At 37.6% G+C, this 7,765-nt stretch overlaps 1 long non-coding RNA gene across 1 annotated transcript in view; it reads right to left on the bottom strand.

The window, feature by feature from the left end:
- The window catches only part of LOC102482108 (uncharacterized), a 100,370-nt gene extending 94,820 nt beyond the window's left edge, over nt 1-5,550 (bottom strand). Inside the window, exon 1 of the long non-coding RNA XR_001369748.1 lies at nt 5,425-5,550. This is a non-coding gene — a long non-coding RNA (uncharacterized LOC102482108). The remainder of the gene's footprint in view (nt 1-5,424) is intronic.
- Between the last annotated feature and the right edge of the window lie 2,215 nt (nt 5,551-7,765).

Here is a 7,765-nt window from a genome sequence, read left to right as displayed (position 1 = left end):
GAAAGAGTGTATATAATTCATCAGGTGACTAGAAACCAGCACAGAGGCACAAGAAATATGTGAAAACAAGGAAACACCTCTCCCTCAATGGACAGTATTAATAACAGACTTTACCATAAGAAGACAATCTCTGAGCTGGAAAACAAAAACCTTTGACTTAGATAAAACCACCAAAAATAATTTTAAAAAGTCAGGACAACATATGTAAACTATGAGACACTATTAAACACTCAAATATCTGAATAATAGGTATTCCAGAAGGTGAAGAATTAGGCAAGGGCACAGATGATCTACTCCATGAAATTCTTACAGAAAACTTCCCAAATCTAGAGAAGCATTCGGGCATCCAGAGCCAAGAAATACAAAGGACTGCAAATAGAATCAACATTAGAAGATCCTCTCCATGGCATATCCTAGCCATACTGGTAAAAATCAGACAAAAACAAGATTCTAAAAATGGCAATAGAGAAATGAATGATGCAGGATAGAAAAGAATGGGAAGACATATTCGAAACACTAAAAGAAAGACAATTGGAAACAAGAATACTATACCTGGCAAGATATCCTTCAAATGGAAAAAAGGTTAAAATCATTCTCAGAAAAACTAAAACTTCATCAATACTAGACCAGCTCTTCAAGAAGTACTGAAGGGAGTACTATATCAGGAAAACTAAAGAGCCAACAGGAATAAGAACCAAAAAAAAACCAAGGAAATGGCCAACAAAATGGCAGGGACAAGTCTGTAAATATCAATAATAATGTTGAATATTGATGGATTAAAGTCTTCAATCAAAAGACAGACTGGCTGAATGGATAAAAAGCAGAAACCCTCTATTTACTGTCTACAAGAAATGTACTTCATGGATAAAGACATACATAGTCTAAAAGTGAAAGCTGGAAAAAGATATTGCATGCAAATAGAAATTTTAAAAAGTCTGGAGTAGTGATACTGATATCAGACAAAATAGGCTTTAAGACAAAAACTGTAAGAAGAGACAAAGAAAGACACTACATAATGCAAAAAGGGCTAATTCACCAAAAAGATATGACCCTTATAACTATCTATGCACCCAACTTTGGCACACCAAAATACATGAAAGAAAGACTGCTAGATCTAAAGCGAGAGAGAGACTGCAAAGCACTAATCATTGAGGAGCTCAACAACCCATGATCTCCTTTGGATAGATCATCTAGACAAAAAATAAGCCAATATATATAGGATCTAAATGACACAAATGAATGGACTTGACAGATGTCTATAAAACTTTCTACCCAACAACCACAAAATACACACTTTTCTCACTCTTGCATGGTCACTCCTTTCGAAGACTGACCACATGAAAAGGCACAAAACAAGCCTTTCTAAATGCGAAGGCATAGAAACTATATCCAACATCTTCTCTGACCATGATGGAATTAAACTTGAAATTAATATCCAGGGACCAGCAGTAAGCGTAATGACTATGTCGCTGGACTCCCATGTAGTTGACCGCGGTTCACATCCCAGACCTGCTGGCTTAAAATTTATGCCGGGTGCGTGTGCGTGCATGCCCAAGATCCCGAGAGGAGAATGGAAGAGAAGGGATTGCGGCGTGACCATCCCCCCCCTGGGGGGTGATTTCTCGCTTTCTGTCTCTCTGTCTCTCTCTGTCTGGTGAGTGCACGCGCCCTATAGCAAAAACCTCTTAAAAAAATTAATATCCAAAAAAATCCCTCAAAAATATACAAACATATGGAAACCAAACAACCTACTCTTGAATGACTTCACAATCAGAGAAATTATGACTGATATCCAAAGAGTCATTAAAACCAATGGCAATGAATACAAGAGTTTCCATAATCTAGAGGACACAGTGAAAACAGTCGTAAGAGGGAAGTTTATAACAACTAGAGTACATAAGAAGATGAAAAGATGTCAGATAGGCAAGCTAACAACACCTCAAGGAACTACAAAATTAACAACAATAAAATTTTAGGAGATAAAAAAAGATAAAGATTCAAACTGAAATAAATGAAACAGAGAATAAACCATAAAGAAAATAAATGAAACCAAAAGTTGGTTCCTTGAGAAGATAAAGCTGATACACTGTTAGCTAGACTAATAAAGGAAAAAGAAACCAGATAAGTCAAATTTGTAATGAAACAGGCAATATTGCAACAGATGTAACAGAAATGCGAAAGATCATTATGAGCAACTATATTCCAGAAAACAAGAAAACCTGGATGAGATGGACAGATTTCTGGACACATACAATCTACTGAGACTGAATCAGAAAAACAGCCTGAATAGACCAATAACAAGTAATGAAATTGAACTACTAATAACTAACCTTCCAATAAAGTAAAGCCCAGGTCCTGATGGCTTTACTTCTGAATTCTACAACATTTTTAAAGAGCTAACCACTATTCTACTGAAGCTATTTCTGAAGATCCAAAAAGAATCCTCCCAAAGTCATTTTATGGAGCCTCCATCACCCTCATACTCCCAAAAGACAATGATATAACAAAAATCAGATCAATATATCTCTTGAATACAGATGCAAACATTCTCAAGATACTAGTAGATCACATTCAATGACACATTAAATAGATTATACACCATGACCAGGTAGGCTTTATTGCAGGGATGCAAGGATGGTTCAACATTTGCAAACTGTAAATGTAACACAGCATATTAACATAAAGAAAGATAAAAACCATATGATCATATCAATCAATGCAGAAAAAGTGTTTGATAATATACACTATCCCTTCATGAGTAAGGCTCTCAGCAAGATTGGCAACAGAAAGGACATTTTTCAACACAATAAAACCCATAAATAATAGACTCATAGCTAATACCATACTGAATAGAAAAGTTTTCACTGGATCAAGACAAGGCTGCCCACTTTCTCCACTACTTTTGAATACAGGGCTGAAAGTCTTAGCCAATGCAATCAGAGAAGAGAGTAAAATGAAAGGTATCAAGGCTGCCCACTTTCTCCACTACTTTTGAATACAGGGCTGAAAGTCTTAGCCAATGCAATCAGAGAAGAGAGTAAAATGAAAGGTATCCAAATATGAAAAGAAGAAGTGAAATTATCTCTAGTTTCTGATGAAAGGATTATATACATAGAAAATCCAAAAGAATCCACACACAAAGAAAAACAAAACAAACACACACAAAAAACACACAACACTCCTGGAAGTGATAAATGAATACAGTCAAGTGGCAGGATACAAAACCAACATACAAAAATCTGTAGCAGTTCTATACACAAACAAGGAGCAAACTGATGTAGAATTGAATAAAGTAATCACAGTTACAATAGCCACAAAAAGTATAAAATACCCAGAATAAACCTAACCAAAGTAGTCAAAGACAACTAAAAGGAAAAATATGAAAGACTATAAAAAGAAATTGAATATGACACAAAAAAGGGGAAAGACATCACATATTCCTGGATTGGAAGAATTAATTACAAGAATTAATTAATTACAATTAAAATGTCAATCCTACCCAAATTAATCTATAAATTTAATGCAATCACAATCAAATTACTAGAAGTAGTCTTCATAGATTTAGAAAAAACATCATAGAATTAGCATAGAATCACAAAAGACCCTGTATTGCCAAAGCAATTCTGTGCAAGAAGAGTGGAGTAGGGGGCATCTCACTCCTTAACTCTAAAACATATTACAAAGGTATGATAATCAAAACAGTATGGTACTGGCACAGAAACAGGCATGTGAACTAATGCAAGAGAACAGAGATCCCAGAAATAAACTCCAAAAGACACAGCCTACTAATTTTAACAGAGATTTTTGCTATAGTGCACATGCACCTGCTGGAGAGACAGAGACCGAAAACAAGAAATCACTCCCTGTGGGGATGACCATGCCTCAATCCCTTCTCCTCCAGTCTCCTCTAGGGATTTTGGAAACTCACGCATAATATGTGTCCAGTCTGTGTTTTAAGAAGCCATTTCTGGGACTTGAACCATGGTCAACTACATGAGAGTCTAGCAACAAAGCCATTTTGCCATTTGCTAGTCCCCAGGCAACCTATTCTTGACAAAGGGCATCAGTCAATCCAGTGGGGGAAAATATAATCTTAGTAAACAGTGATGGAAAAGTTGAGTATCTATCTGCAGAGATATGAAATTGGACCCCTCTCTTTCACCACTGACAAAATTCCACTCAAAATGGATCAAAATTCTAAACCTAAGACCTCAAACTATAAAACTACTGGTGAATAACACAGGGAAAACACTTGCAATATCAAAGGAAAGAGTTCTTGAATAAGGGACCAGCAGTTAGAGTAATGGCTATGTCGCTGGACTCCCATGTAGTCAACTGCGGTTCGAGTCCTGGACCCGGTGGCTTAAAATTCATGCCAGGCGCATGTGCATGCATGCCCAAGATCCCAAGAGGAGAATGGAGGAGAAGGGATTGCGGTGTGGCCATCCCCCCTGGGGGGAGGGGAATTCTCATTTTTTTTCTGTCTCTCTCTCTGTCTGTCTGGTGAGTGCACGTGCCCTATGGCAAAAACCTCCCCCCCCCAAAAAAAAAGAGTTCTTGAATATAACCCCCAAAACAAATAATTTCAAAAATAGAGAAGTGGGACTACATCAGGTTAAAAAGCTTCTGCATAGCCAAAAAACAATTAGAATGAACCAGCAACACTCAGAATGGGAGAATGTATTTGCAATCTATGCTTCAGAAAAGGGACTGATTACCAGAATATACAGGGAACTCAAGTGGCTTACTGGGAATAAAAATAAGCAGCACAACTGAAAGATGGGTGAAGGAGCTGAATGGACAACTCTCTATGAAAAAAATGTTCAACATTCCTTATCATAAGGGAGATGCAAATCAAAACCGCAATGAGAAACCACCTAATCCCAATAAGAATGGCTAAGATTAAAATAATAAAAAAATCTTAAGTGCTGGGAAGGCTATGGTGAAAAGGGAACTCTCCTACACTGTTGGTGGGAATGTAAATTAGTACAGCCATTATGGAGAACAATATGGAAGCTCTTCAAAACCTACAAAAAGAACTACCATATAATCCAGCAATTCCACTTCTGTGTATCTAACCAAAGGATAGGAATACACTCAGTCAGATAAGTAGCTGCACATGTATGTTACTGCAGCATTATTCACAATTCACAGACATGGAACCAAGAGAAATAGCCAAACAGATGAATGAACTGAAAAAGTGTGGCACATAGGCATTATGGAATACTACTCAGTCATAAAAATCAATGAGACCTTGGCATTTGATAGAAAGTGGATAAATATAGAAGAATTAATGCTAAGTGAAGCAAGCCAAACTATGAAAGAGCAAACAGCAAATGAAGACACATCTATTGAGAACAAATCTACAAAAATTCACTGAGATAGTTGAGAATTTGAGGTGTTTGAATCAGGACTGCTACTTACCAGCTCAGCCAGGGAGAGTCTCCACGCCAGACTGCTGCGGCCAGGAACATAGGGCTCCCTCTCCTCCAAGTGTCCAGTCAGAAGGCTTTCTTCCCAGTAGAGGCAGAATTTGTGTATTTTCCATCCTACAACCAGGTGCCTGTTATGAGAACCAGGTGATTATAAGCAAGAGGCGCGGGTTCCCTTCTGCTTAGCAGCACTCATGGAGCAGAGGCTTTGTCTTGGTATAATACGCTGAGGACACAGGATCAATAGCCTCTGTCTTGGTTGGTGAGGTAAGAACTCCATGCCAGGAAAGTAAGCCAGGACTTCAGCTGCAGCTGCCCACCCCTTACAATCTAAGTGTCTTCTGAAAAAAGTTTGCCATTGTTCCTGCCTCCTGCTTCTAAGCACTGGCCCAGCAATTGTGCCTGGGGGGTAAGATACCTTCTTTTGGGATAGCTCCTAATGTTTTTCCCCCAATACTGACTTAATTCACAACAAAAAGTGGAAAAATTTAAACATAAAGGTGCTCTCAAGTGTGGTGGAGATTGTGGGAAAAGGCAATGAGGAACAGATTTGTGGATTTAATAAGGATACAGCCTGGCTAGTTTACAGTGAGAACCAGAGAATTAGACAACTGGGAGTGGCTTCCCTAGTGTCAGAACACACAAAACTACACTGACTCAGAGACCATTCCTTCAAGGGAGCCACTATTTGATTGGATTCACTTGTAGATCAATTTATGTCCCAGAGAACTGCTGGAGGCAATACAGCAATCACCTAGTAATTAGTGGAGTTCACCAGCTGGGTGTGGCCAGAAACTGAAAGCCCCACCAAATCCACTGTCATTCCAGGGTGACACAATGTGGCATTTTCCTCAAAAACTACTTTAGAGGCTTAACACTGTGTGTGTTTCAGGGTGGGGTAGGGAGGAGTGGGGAGTGGAGAACTGACAGAATTAGACTTCACTAAAAATACCCTAGGGCATTACTAAAAATAAACTAATAACATAATTAAAAAACACTAGGAATGTGTGAGCACAGAGAAAAGAAGGCCACAGTAAGAAGGTGGCCATCTGTAAGGCAAGGAGGGGGACATCAGAAAAACTCAAACTTGCAGACACCCAAATCTCAGACATTGAGCACCAGAACTGTGAGAAAATTCATTTCTATTGTTTAAGCAGCAAACAAAAAACCAAGTTCAAGATTGGAATAGGAAGTCAGAAGGTCCCAGTATCCAGTTGCTACTATACAAAAACTAAAACTTCCAGTTAAAAAAAAAAAATAGTGAGGCATACACAGAAACAGGAAAATATGACCCATATAATGGAAAATAAAACCAAATAGGCAATAGAAACTGCTTGTGAAAGTGCCTGGATGTCGGATTTAACAGAAACGGGCTTAAAATCATTATAAGCATATTCATAGAATTAAAAGAAAATGTGCTTATAGATGTAAAGGAAAAATATAATTTTGCATCAATAGGAGAGAATCCCAATTTTACCACCCTAAAACATTGCCTGTTATTCACTGATTCAACAGCCCTCATTTCCCCAACTTCCAGGCAACCACTATCGTTTTTATTATCTCTATAATTTGCCTTTTTCAAAATGTTGTATAATTGAATAGTATGTCGCCTTTTCAGACTTGCTTCTTTCATTAAAAACTATGCATTGGACCAGCAGATGACATGAAGGTTGAGGCTCTGGATTCCACATAACCAGCTTCACAGTTTGAGTCCTGGAACCAGCAGTTTGAAAATCATGCCAGGCACATTTGTCTATGTGACCAAATCCTGAGAAGAGAGTAGAGAAGAGGGATTGTGCTTGGCCATTCCCCCTGGCCAGGAGGGAGAACTGATTTCTTATTTTGCACCCTAGCAACCTCCAATCTGTCTCTGTCAAGCTCACACACTATATAGCAAAAATTAAAACAATGCATTTAAGATTTCTCATGGTTTGATAACTCATTCTTTAGATCACTAAATAATATTCCATTGTATGGACATACTACAGTTTATTCATTTACCCAATGAAGACTATCTGCACTGGTTGGAGCCTTTGGTGATTAATAGGGCTACTACAATATTAGCAGGAAATTAATTATTTAATATAGATCTATTAATTATTTATAATAATTAATTATTTATTATAGCTCTGTGTAGGTTTTTATGTGAATAAAATTTTCAAATGACTTGGGAATATATAAAAAGAGAATAATAGCTGGGCCATATGTTAAAAGTATGTTAATTGTAAAAGCTGTCAAACTATCTTCCAAAATGGCTACACGATTTTACATTAGCATCCTTTTATTGAGCTTGTATACGAATATTTTCTCACTATCTATGGTTTACCCCTTCA

This window comes from Tupaia chinensis, unplaced genomic scaffold, assembly GCF_000334495.1.
Source record: "Tupaia chinensis unplaced genomic scaffold, TupChi_1.0 Scaffold145889_1, whole genome shotgun sequence".
Taxonomy (NCBI): Eukaryota; Metazoa; Chordata; class Mammalia; order Scandentia; family Tupaiidae; genus Tupaia; species Tupaia belangeri.
Note: the sequence above shows the minus strand (reverse complement) of the source record. Positions and strands in the feature narration are given on the sequence as shown.